This window comes from Oncorhynchus nerka, linkage group LG3 (genome assembly GCF_034236695.1).
Source record: "Oncorhynchus nerka isolate Pitt River linkage group LG3, Oner_Uvic_2.0, whole genome shotgun sequence".
Lineage (NCBI taxonomy): Eukaryota > Metazoa > Chordata > Actinopteri > Salmoniformes > Salmonidae > Oncorhynchus > Oncorhynchus nerka.
Genome location: NC_088398.1, coordinates 80,622,964 through 80,633,753, shown reverse-complemented (window position 1 = coordinate 80,633,753; position 10,790 = coordinate 80,622,964). Strand labels below are relative to the sequence as shown.

At 40.8% G+C, this 10,790-nt stretch overlaps 1 protein-coding gene across 1 annotated transcript in view; it reads left to right on the top strand.

Moving 5' to 3' along the window:
* The window catches only part of LOC115122054 (syntaxin-binding protein 5-like), an 88,266-nt gene extending 87,082 nt beyond the window's left edge, over positions 1–1,184 (top strand). Inside the window, exon 12 of the mRNA XM_065016084.1 lies at positions 1–1,184. This exon is cut by the window's left edge and continues 649 nt beyond it. The gene's annotated coding sequence lies outside the window, so the exon portion shown is untranslated.
* Positions 1,185–10,790: the final 9,606 nt, after the last annotated feature.

The window sequence follows — 10,790 nt, the reverse complement described above, 5'->3', positions numbered from 1 at the left end:
TTATTTTCCCAATATTGTACTCGTGATGATATTTGTGTGCCGTCAGATCTCTGGGGTCTAAACAGTGAAAGAGACAAAACACGAGTCTTTCAAAACGTATCACTACACACATTGAGAGACGTATCACTACACACATTGAGAGACGTATCACTACACACAATGAGAGACGTATCACTACACACATTGAGAGACGTATCACTACACACATTGAGAGACGTATCACTACACACATTGAGAGACGTATCACTACACACATTGAGAGACGTATCACTACACACATTGAGAGACGTATCACTACACACATTGAGAGACGTATCACTACACTGAGGGGCCCGTGGTGACAGTGGTTTGTGTTGGCTGAGGGGCCCGTGGTGATAGTGGTGTGTGTTGGCTGAGGGGCCCGTGGTGATAGTGGTCTATATTGGCTGAGGGACCCGTGGTGATAGTGGTGTTTGTTGGCTGAGGGACCGTGGTGAAAGTGGTGTTTGTTGGCTGAGGGACCCGTGGTGATAGTGGTGTGTGTTGGCTGAGGGGCCGTGGTGACAGTGGTCTATATTGGCTGAGGGGCCGTGGTGATAGTGGTCTATATTGGCTGAGGGACCGTGGTGATAGTGGTCTATATTGGCTGAGGGGCCCGTGGTGATAGTGGTCTATATTGGCTGAGGGGCCCGTGGTGATAGTGGTCTATATTGGCTGAGGGGCCCGTGGTGATAGTGGTCTATATTGGCTGAGGGGCCCGTGGTGATAGTGGTCTATATTGGCTGAGGGACCGTGGTGATAGTGGTCTATATTGGCTGAGGGGCCCGTGGTGATAGTGGTCTATATTGGCTGAGGGGCCCGTGGTGATAGTGGTCTATATTGGCTGAGGGGCCCGTGGTGATAGTGGTCTATATTGGCTGAGGGACCCGTGGTGATAGTGGTGTGTGTTGGCTGAGGGGTCGTGGTGACAGTGGTCTATATTGGCTGAGGGGACCGTGGTGATAGTGGTCTATATTGGCTGAGGGGCCCGTGGTGATAGTGGTCTATATTGGCTGAGGGGCCCGTGGTGATAGTGGTCTATATTGGCTGAGGGGCCCGTGGTGATAGTGGTCTATATTGGCTGAGGGGACCGTGGTGATAGTGGTCTATATTGGCTGAGGGACCGTTGTGATAGTGGTCTATATTGGCTGAGGGGCCCGTGGTGATAGTGGTCTATATTGGCTGGCCCGTGGTGAGTGGTCTATATTGGCCCGTGGTGATAGTGGTCTATATTGGCTGAGGGGCCCGTGGTGATAGTGGTCTATATTGGCTGAGGGGACCGTGGTGATAGTGGTCTATATTGAGGGGCTGGATTGGCTGGGGCCCGTGGTGATAGTGGTCTATATTGGCTGAGGGACCGTGGTGATTAGTGGTCTATATTGGCTGAGGGGCCCGTGGTGATAGTAGCCTGTTATTAAGTGTGTTTATATGTATAATAAAAATATATTATTCACGTGCCATATAATCAATACTGGCTAAGCCCTTTACTTTAAATTAGCAAAGAGTTAGTCTATGTGGTAATAATGAAGTTTGCTGTAGATGAGATTGGGTGAGACCAGCTTTTCGGTCTGGTCATTGATAGGTCGTCTTTCGTTGTCAACTGAGCGTCCAGGTTCTTTTGACAGAATTCTGATATTCTTCTTTTTTTTCCCCCCTGTATTGTTTTGTTGGTGTTTTGTGTGGTTCTTCACTGGAAATCTTCTGCCTGACTTTGTCATATCGTGTATGAGTTTGTTGAGTCATTGAGTGACTCACACACGCCCATGTAAAGACAAAAACGTACTCTTTCTTCTGCCTGAAAGCAACTCAACTTGAATTGAAGCCCACGGACGGAGGAGTGTAATCATCAACATGTTATTGTGGATGGCTGGGAGTGTCTCAGGACTGGTACTCTTTCTTTAATAAGAGTAAGCCTAGCTAGAAGACTTTGAGTTACAGTCTGGTCCATTTAAACACTACCACCAATCCAGAATAGAGGTATCCTTCGTTCGGTGCGTTTGTCTGCTGGATCCAGTCTAGTAGTAGCCTACCGTCGTCAGCCTTTCTGTGTCATTCGTCACTGGCACCTGTAGTATACAGGCCTTCTATGTCACATATAAGGAATTCAGACTGGTATGAATTTGAAGCAAATATATTGATATGCTTTTGTTCTACTTGTATTTTTTCTTGATGACCTTAAATGTATCCCATCTTACCCTGTAGTGGATGGTGGTAGCCTCTTCTCTCCTAAAGATTGTTCTATGATATTGTGTTACTGTTGTTGTTGTTGTTGTTGTTGTTGTTGTTGTTGTACAAGTCAATAAATGTACAAGTAACACTGACAAATCCTCACTGGTCAAAAAATGACATGACAACACCATTGTTTTTTTTGTTGTAGCTTTTTTCAGTTTCTAAGTGTTATGTTTGTATTTTCATAATAATACACAAGTCAAAATGATTGTTATGACCACAACAATCCCTCACCATCCCTCACCGATGCTCAAATGTCCACCTATGTCCACCAATGTCCACCAATGTCCACCTATGTCCACCTATGTCCACCTATGTCCACCAGTGTCCACCTATGTCCAACAATGTCCAACAATGTCCACCTATGTCCAACAATGTCCACCAGTGTCCACCTATGTCCAACAATGTCCACCTATGTCCACCTATGTCCACCTATATCCAACAATGTCCAACAATGTCCACCTATGTCCACCTATGTCCAACAATGTCCACCTATGTCCAACAATGTCCACCTATGTCCAACAATGTCCAACAATGTCCACCTATGTCCAACCAACAATGTCCACCAGTGTCCACCTATGTCCAACAATGTCCAACAATGTCCACCAGTGTCCACCTATGTCCAACAATGTCCACCTATGTCCACCTATGTCCAACAATGTCCAACAATGTCCACCTATGTCCACCTATATCCAACAATGTCCACCTATGTCCACCTATATCCAACAATGTCCACCTATGTCCACCTATGTCCAACAATGTCCACCAGTGTCCACCTATGTCCAACAATGTCCACCTATGTCCACCTATATCCAACAATGTCCAACAATGTCCACCTATGTCCACCAGTGTCCACCTATGTCCAACAATGTCCACCTATGTCCACCTATGTCCACCTATGTCCACCTATATCCAACAATGTCCAACAATGTCCACCTATGTCCAACAATGTCCACCTATGTCCAACAATGTCCACCTATGTCCAACAATGTCCACCTATGTCCAACAATGTCCACCAGTGTCCACCTATGTCCACCCTGCCCTGAACCACAGAAGGATTGTTACCATGACCATACAGTCACCATTCTCCCACAAAATATGTTACACAACAACAATATAGCCCACACACACACGCACACACGCGCACACACACACACACAAAAACGTGCACTATCTCTATTAGTTTGACTCTGCTTCTTCTCAGGCTAGTGAGACATTGCTGTTGGATAGACAACCTACTGTGCTGAGAGCCAGGATAGACAACCTACTGTGCTGAGAGCCAGTCAGTCCCACAGCGTTGGATACTAAAAGTACTGCTACTACAGTACATGGTGGCTTTACAGGCTAATGAGAAGGACATTGTTCATAACTGAGTGTGGTTGTCATAGAAATATAGTCTATAGATTGTGTCTCAGTATTTACTTTACTGTCCATTAGGTTTCTGTTTGAGTTAGTAACAGTGCAGTTAACTTCAATGGCTGAGAAAAAATAAACATATTCTACTGATTGACAAACAGGGTGTTTTTGTATGTTTTTTTGTGGTGGGGGGATTTTCTATCAACTGTATAACAACAACCCTCGTTTAGATGATTGTTTTTCTGTAGACGTTGTTACCTACCTGTTTAATGAACTATGGTTCTGTCCGATGTCACTGGAACCCCATTGGTCCAAACAAACGGTTTGGTTTCCAAGACAACCGTTCTTGGTCCAAACAAACAAACAAACAAACAAACAAACGGTTTGGTTTCCAAGACAACCGTTCTTGGTCCAAACAAACAAACAAACAAACAAACAAACAAACGGTTTGGTTTCCAAGACAACCGTTTGGTTCTTTTCTCAACAATGGCAGTATAAGTGTGTCTTGTTTAAATGGATTCTACCACCTGTTGACCTTGTTGATATTATAGTAGGGTATTAGAGAGGACTGAAGAATAAAATAATAATAACTGAAAATGTTTTTTGTTTTTTTGTTGATGCAAATGGAACAATGGGAAATAAACATTGATTGATGTACACACCAGATAACACTGTACTGCTTTGTTACCCAGTCTAACTTTGTGTGAAATACTGCTACATACTAAGTACATCGGCTGTTGTTTGGGGCCGTAACCATCGTAGAGAACTCCAGGGTTGGGAAACAGAGTTGGCAGGTCCCAGAGTGCTGTTGTTAGATCTGGTAAGCAGGTAAAACTTCTGACCTTATCCGATATGACATCTGACATCTGTTGGAGAAAAAGCTTTAATATGGCATATAATGAAACCAGAGTTATTCTAATCAGGTCACATAGTTTAAAAATAAAACTATTGGGAAAAACTCCTGGCCTTGGGGAGGATGAAATCTCTGTCAAAACTGCAGTGACCTTGTACTGTCCATATGAATATATATTTAGAAAAAGGACTTTTCCCTATACAGACACAGAGAAAGCACACAATAGGCCTTGTTTGTTTACAGGCATGATAGCTGTATGTTTAGTTTATGGTTGACACAGCTTGTTTGCCATTAGCCAATTGGCGTTTCTCAATGAGTTCAAAAAACATGTGTATGCATCCAACTGGTAATGGTCACCATCCCACTTGGTTATGAACGTAGCATAAATGTGTCTGGTCTTTCCCTACCTGTCTGGTCTTTCCCTACCTGTCTGGTCTTTCCCTACCTGTCTGGTCTTTCCCTACCTGTCTTGTCCAATTAGCTTCCCGCCCATAAATGTGTCTGGTCTTTCCCTACCTGTCTGGTCCAATTAGCTTCCCGCCCATAAATGTGTCTGGTCTTTCCCTACCTGTCTGGTCTTTCCCTACCTGTCTGGTCTTTCACTACCTGTCTGGTCCAATTAGCTTCCCGCCCATAAATGTCTCTGGTCTTTCCCTACCTGTCTGCTCCAATTAGCTTCCCGCCCATAAATGTGTCTGGTCTTTCCCTACCTGTTTGGTCCAATTAGCTTCCCGCCCATAAATGTGTCTGGTCTTTCCCTACCTGTCTGGTCCAATTAGCTTCCCGCCCATAAATGTGTCTGGTCTTTCCCTACCTGTCTGGTCCAATTAGCTTCCCGCCCATAAATGTGTCTGGTCTTTCCCTACCTGTTTGGTCCAATTAGCTTCCCGCCCATAAATGTGTCTGGTCTTTCCCTACCTGTCTGGTCCAATTAGCTTCCCGCCCATAAATGTGTCTGGTCTTTCCCTACCTGTCTGGTCCAATTAGCTTCCCGCCCATAAATGTGTCTGGTCTTTCCCTACCTGTTTGGTCCAATTAGCTTCCCGCCCATAAATGTGTCTGGTCTTTCCCTACCTGTTTGGTCCAATTAGCTTCCCGCCCATAAATGTGTCTGGTCTTTCCCTACCTGTCTGGTCCAATTAGCTTCCCGCCCATAAATGTGTCTGGTCTTTCCCTACCTGTCTGGTCCAATTAGCCTCCCGCCCATATTTGTGTCTGGTCTTTCCCTACCTGTCTGGTCCAATTAGCTTCCCGCCCATAAATGTGTCTGGTCTTTCCCTACCTGTCTGGTCCAATTAGCTTCCCGCACATAAATGTGTCTAGTCTTTCCCTACCTGTTTGGTCCAATTAGCTTCCCGCCCATAAATGTGTCTGGTCTTTCCCTACCTGTCTGGTCCAATTAGCTTCCCGCCCATAAATGTGTCTGGTCTTTCCCTACCTATCTGGTCCAATTAGCTTCCCGCCCATAAATGTGTCTGGTCTTTCCCTACCTGTTTGGTCCAATTAGCTTCCCGCCCATAAATGTGTCTGGTCTTTCCCTACCTGTCTGGTCCAATTAGCTTCCCACCCATAAATGTGTCTGGTCTTTCCCTACCTGTCTGGTCCAATTAGCTTCCCGCCCATAAATGTGTCTGGTCTTTCCCTACCTGTTTGCTCCAATTAGCTTCCCGCCCATAAATGTGTCTGGTCTTTCCCTACCTGTCTGGTCCAATTAGCTTCCCGCCCATAAATGTGTCTGGTCTTTCCCTACCTGTTTGGTCCAATTAGTTTCCGCCCATAAATGTGTCTGGTCTTTCCCTACCTGTCTGGTCCAATTAGCTTCCCGCCCATAAATGTGTCTGGTCTTTCCCTACCTGTTTGGTCCAATTAGCTTCCCGCCCATAAATGTGTCTGGTCTTTCCCTACCTGTCTGGTCCAATTAGCTTCCCGCCCATAAATGTGTCTGGTCTTTCCCTACCTGTTTGGTCCAATTAGCTTCCCGCCCATAAATGTGTCTGGTCTTTCCCTACCTGTTTGGTCCAATTAGCTTCCCGCCCATAAATGTGTCTGGTCTTTCCCTACCTGTCTGGTCCAATTAGCTTCCCGCCCATAAATGTGTCTGGTCTTTCCCTACCTGTCTGGTCCAATTAGCTTCCCGCCCATAAATGTGTCTGGTCTTTCCCTACCTGTCTGGTCCAATTAGCTTCCCGCCCTACTTTCATTCTTCAACGCAGATGTAGTGGAAGCAACCAATACGATGGCCAACCTTGCCTGTCTGCCTGTAAAGAACTTCTTCCCAATTCAGACCATGATTTTGTACGTGTGTCAGCGTGTTTTATCAGAAACTTTACAAGATAAAAATGTGACAGCGACAACAGCAGCAACAGCGAACAGATAGAAATACGCTGTTTGGTGTATATGTGAGTAAACAGTTCATTCGGAAATTATTCAAACCCCTTTTCCACATTTTGTTACAGCCTTATTCTAAAATGGACTGAATACATTTTTACCCCTCATAAATCTACACACAAGCATCATAATGACAAAGCGAAAAGAGGTTTTTAGGAATTTGAACTAATTTATAAATAAATATTCAGACCGTTTGCTTTGAGACTCGAAACTGAGCTCAGGTGCATCCTGTTTCCGTTGATCCTCCTTGAGATGTTTCTACAACTTGATTGGAGTCCACCTGTGGTAAATTCTTTTGATTGGACATTTGGAATGGCACACCTGCCTTGCAAAAGTATTCATGCCCCTTGGTGTTTTTCCTATTTTGTTGCATTACACAACCTGTAACATAAATAGATTTACATTTGGATTTCATGTAATGGACTTACACAAAATAGTCCACATTGGTGAAGTGAAATGAAAAATATACATGAAAATGTATATAAAAAGGAAGAAGTGGTGTGTGTTTATGTTTTCACCCCTCTTTACTATACCTTTACCTAAATAAGATCTGGTGCAACTAATTACCTTCAAAAGTCACATAATTAGTTAAACAAAGTCCACCTGTGTGCAATAAGTGTTACATGATCTGTCACATGATCTCAGTATACAGTGGGGCAAAAAAGTATTTAGTCAGCCACCAATTGTGCAAGTTCTCCCACTTAAAAATATGAGAGAGGCCTGTAATTTTCATCATAGGTACACTTCAACTATGACAGACAAAAAGAGAAAAAAAATCCAGAAAATCACATTGTAGGATATTTAATGAATTTATTTGCAAATTATGGTGGAAAATAAGTATTTGGTCACCTACAAACAAGCAAGATTTCTGGCTCTCACAGACCTGTAACTTCTTCTTTAAGAGGCTCCTCTGTCCTCCACTCGTTACCTGTATTAATGGCACCTGTTTGAACTTGTTATCAGTATAAAAGACACGTCCACAACCTCAAACAGTCACACTCCAAACTCCACTATGGCCAAGACCAAAGAGCTGTCAAAGGACACCAGAAACAAAATTGTAGACCTGCACCAGTTTGGGAAGACTGAATCTGCAATAGGTAAGCAGCTTGGTTTGAAGAAATCTACTGTGGGAGCAATTATTAGGAAATGGAAGACATACAAGACCACTGATAATAATTTAAATCTACACAACATCCCTGTACACTTCAAATATATATATCTGCATCAAAATTCACCCTCAATATACCCTGATTTATAGATCAATATACCCTGATATATAGATCAATATACCCTGATATATATAGATCAATATACCCTGATTTATAGATCAATATACCCTGATTTATAGATCAATATACCCTGATATATAGATCAATATACCCTGATTTATAGATCAATATACCCTGATATATAGATCAATATACCCTGATATATAGATCAATATACCCTGATATATAGATCAATATACCCTGATTTATAGATCAATATACCCTGATTTATAGATCAATATACCCTGATTTATAGATCAATATACCCTGATATATAGATCAATATACCCTGATATATATAGATCAATATACCCTGATATATAGATCAATATACCCTGATATATATAGATCAATATACCCTGATTTATAGATCAATATACCCTGATATATATATATATATATATAGATCAATATACGTACCCTGAAATATAGATCAATATACCCTGATATATAGATCAATATACCCTGATATATAGATCAATATACCCTGATATATAGATCAATATACCCTGATATATAGATCAATATACCCTGATATATAGATCAATATACCCTGATATATAGATCAATATACCCTGATATATAGATCAATATACCCTGATATATAGATCAATATACCCTGATATAGAGATCAATATATATATATATATATTTAAAAAATGCACCTTTATTTAACCAGGTAGGCTAGTTGAGAACAAGTTCTCATTTACAACTGCGACCTGGCCAAGATGAAGCAAAGCAGTTCGACACATACAACAACACAGAGTTACACATGGAGTAAACAATAAACAAGGCAATAACACAGTAGAAAAAAATAAAAATATATATTTTTAAAGAGTCTATATACATTGTGTGCAAAATGCATGAGGAGGTAGGAGAATAATTACAATTTAGCAGATTAACACTGGAGTGATAAATGATCAGATGGTCATGTACAGGTAGAGATACTGGTGTGCAAAAGAGCAGAACAGTAAATAAATAAAAACAGTATGGGGATGAGGTAGGTGAATTGGGTGGGCTATTTACAGATGGACCATGTACAGCTGCAATATACCCTGATATATAGATCAATATACCCTGATAGAGAGATCAATATACCCTCATATATAGATCAAATTACCCTTATATAGAGTTCATTATACCTGATATAGAGATCATTATACCCTGATATATAGATCAATATACCCTGATATAGAGATCATTATACCCTGATATAGAGATCAATATACCCTGATAGAGAGATCAATATACCCTGATATAGAGATCATTATACCCTGATATAGAGATCATTATACCCTGATATAGAGATCATTATACCCTGATATATAGATCAATATACCCTGATATAGAGATCAATATACCCTGATAGAGAGATCAATATACCCTGATAGAGAGATCAAATTACCCTGATATAGAGATCATTATACCCTGATATAGAGATCATTATACCCTGATATATAGATCAATATACCCTGATATATAGATCAATATACCCTGATATAGAGATCAAATTACCCTGATATAGAGATCATTATACCCTGATATAGAGATCAATATACCCTGATAGAGAGATCAATATACCCTGATATAGAGATCAATATACCCTGATATAGAGATCATTATACCCTGATATAGAGATCATTATACCCTGATATAGAGATCAATATACCCTGATAGAGAGATCAATATACCCTCATATATAGATCAAATTACCCTTATATAGAGATCAATATACCCTGATATAGAGATCAAATTACCCTGATATAGAGATCATTATACCCTGATATAGAGATCATTATACCCTGATATATAGATCAATATACCCTGATAGAGAGATCAATATACCCTGATAGAGAGATCAATATACCCTGATATAGAGATCATTATACCCTGATATAGAGATCATTATACCCTGATATAGAGATCATTATACCCTGATATATAGATCAATATACCCTGATATAGAGATCAAATTACCCTGATATAGAGATCATTATACCCTGATATAGAGATCATTATACCCTGATATATAGATCAATATACCCTGATATATAGATCAATATACCCTGATATAGAGATCAAATTACCCTGATATAGAGATCATTATACCCTGATATAGAGATCAATATACCCTGACAGAGAGATCAATATACCCTGATATAGAGATCATTATACAACCTGATATAGAGATCATTATACCCTGCCTCCCTCCATATAGAGATCAATATACCCTGATGAGGGGAAGCACCTCAGATCAATATACACAAACAATATATAGCCTCACTACCACAAATTCAAAACCCTTATATAGAGATCAATATGAAACCCCCCTCTTTAAGGAATACCTAGAGATAAAAATTACCCCCTCCCTGATATAGTTCCAGATCATTATACCTGATATAAGAGCTAAATCATTATACCCTGATATATAGATCAATATACCCTGATAGAGAGATCAATATACCCTGATATAGAGATCAATATACCCTGATATAGAGATCAATATACCCTGATATAGAGATCAATATACCCTGATATAGAGATCAATATACCCTGATATAGAGATCAATATACCCTGATATAGAGATCATTATACCCTGATATAGAGATCAATATACCCTGATATAGAGATCAAATTACCCTGATATAGAGATCAATATACCCTGATATAGAGATCA